This window comes from Portunus trituberculatus, chromosome 17 (assembly GCF_017591435.1).
Source record: "Portunus trituberculatus isolate SZX2019 chromosome 17, ASM1759143v1, whole genome shotgun sequence".
Taxonomy (NCBI): Eukaryota; Metazoa; Arthropoda; class Malacostraca; order Decapoda; family Portunidae; genus Portunus; species Portunus trituberculatus.
The window spans coordinates 19,316,740-19,329,699 of NC_059271.1; the positions used below are offsets into that span (position 1 = coordinate 19,316,740).

The following is a 12,960-nucleotide window of genomic DNA, read 5'->3' on the forward strand; positions in this document are numbered from 1 at the left end:
AATATTTCAAAAAGTGCGTGACGTTCGACTTTGTGACTTCGAAATTCATAGTACGGCAAAGTTGCAAAATCGCAACTCACTGCCGCAAAAAAAAAAAAAAAAAAAAAACCGGCTCTGTTTTCTTTTATGCAAGAGGGGAAGTTAGCCAAAAGCAACAAAAGATTGAAAAAAAAAGACCCACTTGGACTGCCAGTTCTGTTAAAGACTAAAATTGAATTAGCCAAATGTCTGGGATAAATGTCTTGAAACTTCCCTCTTAAAAGGAAGTCAAGTCGTAGGAAGATGGAAATACAAAAGCAGACAGGAAGTTCCAGAATTTACCAGAGAAAGATATGAATGTATGAGAGTACTGGTTAACTCTTGCATTAGTGAGTTGTACAGAATAGGAGTGAGAGTAAGAAAAATGACGTGCAACGAGGCCACGGGAGGAGGGGAGGCATGCAGTTAGCAAGATCAGTAGAGCAGTTAGCATGAAAATAGCGATAAAAGATAGTAAGAGATGCAACATTTCGGCGGTGAGAAAGAGGCCGAAGACAGTCAGTCAGAGGAGGGGAGTTGATAAGACGAAAAGATTTTGACTCCACTCTATCTTATAAGTCATGCGGAGAATACTCCATACAAGGACGGATAAGGCCCTTGTACAGAGTTAGCAGTTGGAGAGGCGAGAAAAACTGACGGAAACTTCTCAGAACGCCCAACTTCATAAAAGCTATTTTAGCAAGAGATGTGATGTGAAGTTTCCAGTTTAGATTATGAGTAAAGAACAGACCGAGAATATTCAGTGTAGAAGAGGGAGACAGTTGAGTGTCATTGAAGAAGAGGGGATATTTGTCTGGAAGGTTGTGTCGAGTGGATAGATGGAGGAACTGAGTTTTTGAGGCATTGAACCCTGTTAAGTTTTCTCTGTCCCAATCAGAGATCTTTGAAAGATCAGAAGGCAGGCGTTCTGTGGCGTCCCTGCGTGATCTGTTGACTTCCTGAAGAGTTGGTCGTCTCTGAAAGGACGTGGAAAGATGTAGTAGGGTGGTATCATCAGCTTAGGAGTGGATAGGGCAAGAAGTTTGGTCAAGATCATTAATGAATAATAGAAAGGGAGTGAGTGACAGTACAGAACCTTGAGAGACATCATTGTTAATAGATTTAAAAGAAAAGTGGCCGTCGACCACAGCTGCAATAGAACGAACGGAGAGGAAACTTGAGATAAAGGTGCAGAGAGTAGGATAGAAACTGGAAGAGGGCAGTTTTGAAACCAAAACTTTATGCCAGACTCTATTAAAGGGTTTAGGTATGTCTAACGCGAAAGCAAAAGTTTCACCGAAATCTCTAATAGAGGATGTCTTACCAGGATGAGCTCCTAGCTCTGGGAAGGAGCTCCAAACATACCAACACACCACAGTAGAGTGATATATTTATAATAACAATGACGTGAGCCGATACAAAATACTGTGGAATGTGTGTTGTAAGCAATTATGAAAATTTTTCAAAGAGTAATTCATATTCAAACAGACTGTACCCCAGATGAATGGCAAGAAGATTTCAAACTGAGATAAGGAAGGAACCAGGACAACCTCGAAGGGCATAGAATTCCAGAGGCTAGTGACTTAAACTGAGAAAAATCTTTTGCGTAAGTCAGTATGTATGTGAAGATAGAATATTTTGAGAGGGTGGCCCCCGAGTCCTGGTATCAGGCGTAGGAATAAAGAAATCAGTGTGTGCAATAGGTGTTAATGCATTAGATATTTTTCACACCTTTTTCAGTTCAGCTCGGAGCAGCCTATCCCACACTGAATACAAACTCAGAGCAGAAAGACGACTGCTAAAATTCATATCGTTATAACCAATAACTTGTCTTGACCACCGGCGCTGGACCCCTTCCAACAATGAAAGGTCTCCCTCATAACCTGCGTGCCAACCACCGAAGAGAATTCAGGTACTGGACGAATATGTGTAACGTAAAGAAAAAGCATAAATGAGGAGTCTCGGTTTGCGGTACTCTTAAGGAGGTTTGAGGTGATACCAGATGCCTTATTGGCAATATTGCGGATTTTTGCGGATGGAATTTCAGAATAGAACCAACCAACAATCCCAGATCTGATGTTGAGTCTATGAACTGAACTCGGTAGCCATTCATGTAATAAGCAGGTCCTTAATAGCAACAGTTTTGTCAGTATTTAACCTAAGTCCCATGATTCAGCTCTGAATACAAGGAGCTCTATGTCTCTGAATGGAAGGCAAGTTCTGTGCGGAGTAAGAAGTAGAAATATTAATTTGTAGGTATATTTTTAAATCATCAGCAAAAATTTTGTACTTGTAAGAGAAGTCAGAAATAATAAAATTTATGTAAATAAGGAACAAAGTAGGACCCAGAACAGAGCGCCTTGGGGACGCCATGCTCACACTGACAGGAAAACTTCCTTCATCCACGACCACCACTTTCAATGTTCTGCCTTTAAGAAATTCATTAAACCAGAGAAGTAGAGAGTCACCAATTCCTAATTGACATAACTTAATCAGTAGAATATCATGGTTAAGAAGATCGAAGGCCTCTGAGAAATCAAACAAGATTAAGTGAACCATATGTCCTTCATTCAACCAAGATGTTATGTCATTATATGTAAAAAGTAGCTGGTCCTTTACTGAATGGCCGGCCCTGAAACCAAACTGATGGGCAGACAGCAAATTATTCTCTTCTAGATATGACTGGAGGGAGTTAACTATTATACTTTCAAGGCATTTGCATAGCACAGAAGTCAAGGAGGAGTAGAACGAACACCTTTTTTAAAAAATTGGAACTATCAGAGAGATTTTCTAGAGTGACAGAAGGGTTGCGTCATGCAAAGATTTTTGAAAGAAGGAAAATATGGGAGAAGCTAGAGAGCCACTACAGTGCTTAAGCAAAAAAGGGTGAAGATTATCTGGTTCCCATACTGGATGAAATATTAAAGGTCTCCAGGGTCTCTGTAACAACAGAAATGTCAAAATCAACTTCATTTAATACTCCATCATAAAGATGATGGGAAGCAGGGTACTTAGGGGTGCCTGTTGAAAATACAGATGAAAAAACCTGAGCAAACTTGTTCAGCCACATCTCTGGCAGAAGAACAAACCTCAACCGTAGTCTTTTCCAGTGGTCCAATGATGGGGCGTCCTACCTTCTTGTTCCTTATATACAAATGGAACAGCTTAATTAAGTTTGGTTGTGAAATTGTCCATTAAAGAGACTCCATATTAGTTTTGAGATTCAAAGGCAAAATTTCTATATTGATGATTTACGTGCAGGAAAATTGACAGAGCCTCTCTGGTTACTGGAGAGTTCCTTCCATGGGATGACCATTGACCAAGACTCATTAAGGAAAGCCAGATCACCAGTAGAGCGACCTTAGAAGCCATACTGGCTATCAGATAGAAGATTGTGAAGTGAGAGATGTTTAAGAATCTTCCTATTGAAGATAGATTAAAAACTTTAGACAAGCTAGAGGTTATAGTTATAGTGCTTATCTTTTCACTCTTCACCTTCACACAGCCATTTGGACTCATCCATATTCCTAGTTAGATACTTATATTTTTTAATCTGTTGCACTTCATTCTCTCCCAGTCTCCACACTGAATTTATCTCATCACCTGACCTATTCATAACCATTACCTTATTTTTCTAAATGTTAAATCTCACATCAAAGTCTGTTTTATACCAATCTACCGTACAACATCCAACAGATGAAATATTTGGTATTTCTACGCCTTTTTAACAGGACTTTTGGAGCGTTTGGAGGTTAACTCCTAGTTATCTGTGATGTAATTGATAAATTACTTATGTTTCTTTAATTTTTTTTTATAGGAAATGCCACTTTGATAGCGTATTGTTAATGCTTTACAAAAAAAAAAAAAAAGAATGTAAATTTTACCTACCTACTTATTCTGTTTTATAGTTCCCGCTCTGCTATGCTTCGTCTGCTATGAGTGGCAGACGACACCTAACTTAAATATAGGGCAACATCTCTGCTGATATCCTCATAGCTAAGAACTGTCATAGAAAAGTCAGGTATATTGTTATCAATAAAACGATAGTGTTTATAGAATTCCAAATATAGCCCAGTGTGATCAGCGCGAGGCGAGGCATTCCCCACCCTGACATCCAGTCCATGTTTTGAAGGAAGTTCAGTGAGGATCGAAGACCATTATAGTATTAACAACATTGTGAATACTTCGAGACTATCATCAATGGGATACTAAATTTTCCTCAAGTGGTTGGGTGTGTTGAAAGACCATATAAGCACTGGCATATTAGCTAGAGGCCCCAGGGAAGAGGGAGTGAGGAGAGGGATCAGGCCACCACCATTCCGCTGCCCGAATTTTCGGCGGCCACCAGTCGAGGCAAGTTTGCATATTGCTGTGTTTTCCCACTTGTAGGTCTTGTTTATTGGAAGACAGGGTGCATATTCGATACAACCCGTGCGCTGGATAGAGGAACAGCTGCTTGTTTATAGTTATCAAGTTTCAGCCATATTTACCTCTAAGGTTTGTTGACAGTAGTTTTAAATAGACCATGAACTCATTTTCAACATGTTTTATTATTTTTTAAGGTTAGTCTTGATTTTTATCTTTTTTCAATATGATGGTGTGCCTGAAGAGTACTGTGTACATTGTGTGTAAATAGATAAGCTTTGATAATACTAAACAAACAGGTTCTCCCTTAACACTAGTACAGCTACTACTTATCTTGATAAGGGATTGAAATTCCCCATCATTTAATGCTGCGTTACCTAACAATTTCACACGTACTTGCAAACAACTAGCTACTAAGTGGTTCAATAATGACAAATAAAACTAATCCAGTTGAACACTAACATGACATAAATACACTCATGCATCACCTTAAATAGCTATAAAATAGATAATATATTAAGAGGATATTACTGGTCAATAGTAGGTGATTATTCACAACTTGGGTTACTTTTTTTCATGACTTCCTTTGAGGTCTTGCTACTTTAGTGGATGAACCTCTGGGATCTTGGCTCTTTAGCCTTTATTAAATTCTGTTTCTAAACAACAGATTCGTAGGGCAAGAGTTGACTCGTAAGATGCATATTTAAAAGGAAGCCATATATAATACTGATGTCCTGACCCAGCTCAAGTATATGAATTCTTAACCTAGTCTATAAATTATAGTGTAGGATGCATCATTATGAGGTAGTAATAGAAAGTAACCAGTACTTGCTATTGCATTGTCAGAATGTTAGCAATGCCCTTTGTTTGGAATTAAGTAACAATATTGGTAGTAATGATTTGGACATTTATTGTTTGCATTTGGAACTCTCTCAAGTGAGTGGTCATGCAGGCGAGTCTCTCCTTGCCCTAGCAGTTACTGTCTTTACACCCTCTGTCTTCTTGTATATCTGCTCTCCTTGACGGCTTATTTGAACACCTTGGCATTTCATGTTGTAAGAGGCCTTCTTGTAAGTCTCGCAGCATTTGTCTCATCTTATAACCTGTTATACTGTTTTTTTCCTCCTGGCAAGATTTATTTCGTCAGTTCACTCTAATATTGATTCCCTGAGCCTGATATGACATGTTCATTCTTTCATCTGCTTACATGCATGCTTTCATAATTCCTTGCTACAGTTATTAACTCTATATGAGTGTAAATATATGTTGATTTTAGAGATTGTTACATATGCTTATTTTATGTATTTATATTTGAAGATGATGCTTCTCATATCTTTTCTTTCATCATGCTTTTAAAGAACATGTACATTACTTAGAAATATCTCTTGCTTTCATCTCCCCTCACTTCTTCTTTGATATGTAACAAAACCAACATTAATTTCACTAAACATGCTCAGGGTTAGTCTTTTCCTTACAAGAAACCATTACATAGTGTTTCAATATATCATCTGCTTTTAATGCTTTCAGACTATGCTAAATGTGAGCAATTTCTGATTTCTGGAAATCTCCATTTTTATGCTTATACTGTGCAAATCAAATTTCATAATGGCTCCACATAACATCGTATGTGGGCATATTTTCAATTCCTCCAACATTTGCTTTGAATTATCAAATAATTTCATCCATGTGTGAATTGTTGATCCATAGCTACACATTTGTTTCACCCTCTTCTTTACATTGGTACTAGTGCATGTGTTAGTGTTGATATATGTTTCTTTAGTTATATTAAGAATCTTTTCATTCATTACATATACTACTTTCATCTTATCCTATAGAACTTCATATTAACTTTGATGATCTTTTTGTTTTCCATTACTGTTATCATTTATGTCATTGTCACCTTCATCATTGTTTCCTTTTTACATGTGAATGTGATTTACCAGAAGAACAAAAAAATATATAGTTTTGAAAAAGGTAGCTACTTGTAGAATTATTGATATTCCTCTCAAGATAGTTTAGATTGCAGGATCAGAGAAAAGCAAGAGCAAGTAGAGAGTTTTAGAGTAAATGAGTGAAAATAGGAGGTGGTTCATCATATGGATCTGTTGTGGTAAAATATTATCTAAGTACATGTATTAGTACTAATGTATCTGTGCCACCAACACATTACTGGTTTACTCACATGACTGCTACCAAGTTTAACATTGAGCCAACTCTTGAAAATATGAGTGTACTCACAGCACAGTGCCACTTGTCTTTTGATAACCCTCCATCTACATACCTGTATTCAAAACATTACACATTATTAGAACAATATTCAAACTTAACGCTCATACTCTACTTTATTTTCACTGTTTACATGGCAGTGAACATATTGGATACATAATTCTCCACGGACCTACATGTGCTGTATAGTGACTAAGACAAATGAGAACACATGATGAGTGACAATCACATTGTCATTGCAAATGTCTTTCTGCATACCTTTTGTAAGTAGGGTACAGTTAAGCCTATGCTATTTGCCCACAGTATTACGCAATATGGTGATCACTCCTGCCACATCTAATCTTCTGATCCCTAAGAAGCTAGTGATTACCCACCCATGACTGGTTGGAAGATGACAAGCTGAATAAGAGTCAGAGCAATAGACTACATTACTCATGAGAATTTTAAAATGGTTGTGGTTAGAGTGGTGATGACACATTGTATGATTAGTTATCAATTTTTGGAGGATTTCACAATTCTTTAGTTATTGTATTTTTATGATTGTTAAGTTTTTTTGACAAAAAAAGCTTAGTCTTCAATAAATGAAGTAGGAAAGAGAACGCATTAGAAATAGATAGCAAAATTGTCTATTGGATGTTATAATCACAAATTGCTTTATAAATTGCATCTGGGAACTTTTGTAAATATTTATCCAGTGTGATATGTAATGTTACAAAAATTCAGAGCTGGTGCACATGTTTCAGCATCATATTTACACTTAAAATGCTTGAAAGGCAATTGTGGAGGCATATGTTGTAATGTGTGTGTGTGTGTGTGTGTGTGTGTGTGTGTGTGTGTGTGTGTGTGTGTGTGTGTGTGTGTGTGTCAGAAGCAAGGAGATGGTGGTGTCATCTTTTAACATTTGAGTTGGTGAGTGGGCAGTCTTATTTTTAGCTGAAAATATTTAGAATTGCCTTCATAGCTTTGTGATGGTTTAACTTTAGTAAAGAAAGTAGTCATTGTCTGTTACAGGAAATGATGATGTGGCTTTATCTAAAATGTTAGTGTTAGAGAGTGGCACATTGTGGCTTTATATGTATATATAGTATATTACAGTACTTATTTACCCTTTTTCGTAAGTCATTAAAGAAAATAGAAAGTAAGCCATTAATGCATGTCAACTGTTGTTCCTTACAGTTAGGAAGACCACCCTGTATAATAACTTTGGCCAAGCAATTAGGATGTACAGTTGCTTCAAGTAACAATGTCACAAAGTACAGTAAATCTCTTGGCTGAATGAAATCTGAATAGGGATAAGTATGTATACGTACTACATTAAGAACTTTATAAACATCAGAAAGATTTGATGAAATTGTATGTGCACGAAGTATCTGACATAAAATTTTGTGCGTAATATTTTGTAGAATATGACAACAGTAATTAAAACAACTATGGATATGTAATGAAAGTGTTTTTTAACATTTTTAATAAGAAAACATGTATTCTATTTATGCAATATAGATTTCTTACCCAGTACTGTACAAAAATATAAGACGTAATGGTAAACAACCAACATATTAGGCATCATTATTATTTTTAAATATTTGCACTATATATAGATGGTCAGTTAAATGGAGTTCAAGTGAGAAGTTTGTTATGGAAATTTCAGACTTGATGAAGTGGTAGAAAGGACAGTGGGTGATGAAAGAAATATTGTCTATAACATGTACAAAGTTGTCAGATCTGGTAAAAAAAACAAAAATTAACCTAGAAAAATAACCTGAAAAGAAAGCACCAGAAGCAAAATAGAAAAAATATAATTGTATGACAGAAAATGGTAGAATGGCATGCAGAGGAAATATGTGAGATGTTTGACAAAGACAGAGAAAGCAAGGACTATCTAGGTCAGTTGAGAGATAAGACCTCCTGCCACTGTTATATGAGTGTGTTGTTTCTTGAGAATAGTGACGGTAAAGGAGGATAAGGAATGAGTTAAATTTGCTAAAAAGAAAGTAAAGAAAAAAAAAGTTGTTCGCAATTCATATGACTAGGTTGAAGAAGGGAAAGTTACAGTAACAGTGAAACATGTGTAAGGTTAGTAGGGTAAAAATGGGCAGATGAGTGAAAGTTAGTGTTTAGTGTCACATCAGCGATCAAGGCTCATTTTAAGGAGTATTTTTGATGAGAGGGGGGTAATTGTGTGAATAATATGTGAATGAGAGTGCAGTGCATTGTCTGAGTCATTTGTGTGATTGCCTGCCTGGTATATGAATAGATAAACATAGATCTGCTATTATGATTTTTGTTTGAAACATGGAGGGAAAAATGGAAGGGAGGATACAAGCCCAAGAATTATTACCAAGCAATGCAATACTGATATTTGAAATGGAATATTGGTAAAAAGATTGTGCAATGGATGAAATACATTTTTAAAGAGCTAATATAGTATGGAAAGGATGCAAAGGTATATGATCTGTTTATAAGGGAACAGACAGTATGTAGTTATTGAGTATTTTAGTACCATAGGTATGCAGGATATTAATATTCCAGTAAGTGGGGAAAGAATGTAAATGTGGTCAGTATTATGTAGCTATGTGAATATTTGTCCTGAGGTATATGCAAAAATTTTGCACTGAATGGCTGAAAGGAGGCAGGGTAGTAAGGAACAGGCAGGCTATAGAAACAGAGCAGTTATGTTGTACGTACCAGATTTGCTTTAAAAGTATTACCTTGCAGAAGGTAGCACATTTTTATTGGCATTCATGTATTTTGACAGGCTATATAAAGAGTTGATTGGAATTTTTCTGAATGTTGAAATGTGTGTGGTATGGCTTGGCAGAATAGGAATGCATATGAGAGTGGTACATGTGAAAGAGCAAGGGATGTAGTTTTTTTAGAGAGATGATTGACTGGGTAAATCAAAGCACTCTGAGGTGGTTTAGATGTTTAAAAGGAAAGGGTAGGGGGTGAGAAAATAAAAGAGCATATGAAAGTCAGATTGAGAGAGTAGGCTTAAGGGAGAGATAACTTGTGAGGTAGAAAGATAGAGTTTGGAATTAAGTGTAGGGAGAACATGAGGGAGGAATAAACCATACCAACTATATATGGGAAGCAAAAGCATTGTTGTTGAATGATATAGGTCGTTGAACATTGAATCTGAAAACATAGAGGAGACTGCAAGAAACTAATAGGGCATTATCAATTTGTTGTTATTGTTATTGTTATTGTTATTATTATTATTATTATTATTATTATTATTATTATTATTATTATTATTGTTATTATTATTATTGTTAGTGGTATTTATTTGTTTATTCTTTGATTTTCCTTGAAGTGTTTATTGCTGAGGTTCAGTTGTTTCTTATTAGGTCTTGTTAGATATTAGCAATTTATAAGTCATTGTAGATACTCATGTCAAGATAATGCTAACGATTTTATTATAATCCAAGATGGTGATTTGCTGTATATCACCAGCACCACCACCATCACTTCTGTTCCATTTCTTCTATTCCCTGCATTAAGGAGGGTGGTGGTGGTTGGTCAAGTCCTGATGAATTGAGAGTCTTGATCAAAGGGGGACAGATTTAGAACTATAATTTATCAGCCTATAACTCTGACCTCCATAATTTCACAGCCCATGTCACCTTATGCTAATTTAAAGGTCAGGGGTCTCTCTCTCTCTCTCTCTCTCTCTCTCTCTCTCTCTCTCTCTCTCTCTCTCTCTCTCTCTCTCTCTCTCTCTCAAGCATTGATCTTTTTTCTTCTATCTTTTTTTTTTCAACACCATTACACCACACCTCTAATTCCATAGTAGTTCGTTCCTTTAAGCTACTATTCGCCATATGACATAATTTTCTTCCTTCATGTCTCCCACCACCATCAGCACTCCACCCTCGTATATTTTCTTTCATAATAATTTCCATTTGCTGTAGAGGACCATGCCACTTATAGACACTTTCTCATTTGCCTCTATTTGGTGACCTTTTATCTTCCAGCATTCGGGTCCTCGTAAAGTTTGATTCCTCTTATTCGTAACTGACGTATTCATTGATTGTTCTTGCACTCACGGTTAGCCAGCACGGTCGTAATTCTTATGTAGGTATGTAATATGGTGTCTAAAAGTTAGCGAGTGAGCATGTTTCTGTCCTGAACCTCGTGTGTGTGTGTGTGTGTATGTGTGTGTCATGTTCATGCCGCCGTCCCCGTTAGAAATTATTTGATCCTTTTTTCTTCTTATGTCATCCTTGTAATAATTTGGCGCCAGATATGTCCATTTCTTACAGAGTGGCACTCTTTCATTTACTGGTCTATATTTTCTGTGCTTGTATAAGTAGGTTTTTCTTTTCCTTGAGAAAATTTGAATACTACATCCTGACTCACAAATTGTTCATTTACTTTCTCGTTTTCTTGTCGAGCATCATTCACTTGGCTGGTACAGTTAGTAGTTTTTTTTTTTAAATTTAGCGTTTTTTCTTGAGTTCAAAATTCCTTTCTCCGCTCACGAAAGTCCGGCATGAAAATACTTTACTCTTCGTGTATAATTATGTGAAGCTTTCCGAAAATGTACTGCGTTTTTTATTCCGAGATTATGCGAAGCTTTTGGCGGGAGTTTGCACTAGTGGTTTTGTGACTTGAGGCATTTTGGGAGCCGTGGACACGAGGCTGCAGTTAGTGTTCACGGCAGCTCGATACCTCCCCACCTATTTGTCTTAATGCATTTACCTTTAATGAGTGTGGCACTTACTCGCTCCATCCATAATTTTGTTCTGGTATCTGTTCTTGTTTTGAATCTGCATACACGTGGAAGCAGCAAGCCTTATACTTTATTGTATTTTCCTGGTTCTAGTTAATGGCATAGGCTTGAGGTGGCATTGCGTGCATTCTCTATCTTAGTAATTTGGTGTTTGTGCAGATATTATTCTTGGACACGGCTATGAAGACGGATTTGGAAGAACACCATTCCATCGCACGGGAGTACGAAGAACCAATTATGGGTGCCGAGTAAATGAGTATCGCCACACACACACACACACACACACACACACACACACACACACACACACACACACACCGTCATGTACACGAAACATAAAAGTAAGACAAACGCAAGCAGTACAATTGCACTCCATTAGTAGGTGTGTCACGGCACTAATCTTGATCAACTCTCGTAAGCCTCGCCAAAGCACAGCCGTTTTCTCCAGAGCGGCGATGCGCGGTGGGGCGGCGCGGAAGTCACGGCCAGGGTACAAAGCGCAGGGCTTCCTAGTAACCTTACAGCACTCCTGGCTTAATGGTGCCGAGCCTTGGTGTTACGGTTAACCTTGGCCCGGCGAAAACACTCCTTTGCACTAGTAAATTTTGCAGTTACTTGGTATTTAGATTTGGCAGAAAACTTTCATGCAAGTCTTCCTACTTTTTAGCATGCATGGCTCTGTTATTGGCATGGACGTAGATCATGTTTTTTAGTGCTTCGTTGAAATTTTCATCACATGCTGCCGGCTGCATTTTTATTTCTCGACATATACGTACGTAGCTATAAACAATGACACGGTTCAATGAAAGCCATGGGGATAATTTGAAGACTTGACGTAGGCAAACACTGTTGTTTGGTGGTTGCCTGTGTTAGTTACCCATCCTCACTGACGTCACGCCAGCAGCCTAGCATGCGCACCTAAAGAAGGGAAAGAAAGGAAAAAAAAAAAAAGTAATAATGCAATATTGAAAAAAACAAAAACAAAAACAATCACAATAGAATAAAGTTGATAAGATGAAATTAGGGATATTAAGATCTTTTGTCTGTGCATCTTTTTTTAATTTTTTTTATTTTAGCATAAATGCTTATCATAAAAAAAAGGAAGGGATAAAAAAATCACAAGGGAAAAAAGATTGATAAATGTAATATTACTTTTCTTTTTTTATTTATCCTTTGTTATAATAAAAATAATCACGAAGAAAGGTTAACAAAAATTTAAGGACGAAGACATTACTTTTAATTTCCTTTTATTATTTTCTTTATTTTATCCTTTTGGAAAAGTGACGGTGTGCTAAGTTAGTAAATCGGACACTTTATGAGTATATTAGTTAGGAAGAGGAGGAGGAGGAGGAGGAGGAGGAGGAGGAGAACACATTACCGGGCGGCCAAGTGAGTGAGGCAGCGTGTGTCAGCTGAGTCAGGGTTTGAAAATTAAAGAGTCCGCTGTAGTTCCCTGTATCTTGATAACAGCAGTCTCTGGTTATTGGCAAGCGTTTTACTTTGCGAGGGTTAGAGAGTTAGGGAGAGTTACGGGCAGAGGAGGAGAGAGAGATCGAGTAGGAATAGGAAGAGAATGAAAAAAAGTTTTAATAGAATCAAGACTAAAAGAAAAGAAGGAA

General features: G+C 37.0%; 1 protein-coding gene across 1 annotated transcript in view; it reads left to right on the forward strand.

Moving 5' to 3' along the window:
• The first annotated feature begins 4,086 nt into the window (after nucleotides 1-4,086).
• LOC123504990 (calmodulin-binding transcription activator 1-like) overlaps nucleotides 4,087-12,960 on the forward strand; it is a 697,746-nt gene continuing 688,872 nt past the window's right edge. Inside the window, exon 1 of the mRNA XM_045255981.1 lies at nucleotides 4,087-4,371. The gene's annotated coding sequence lies outside the window, so the exon portion shown is untranslated. The remainder of the gene's footprint in view (nucleotides 4,372-12,960) is intronic.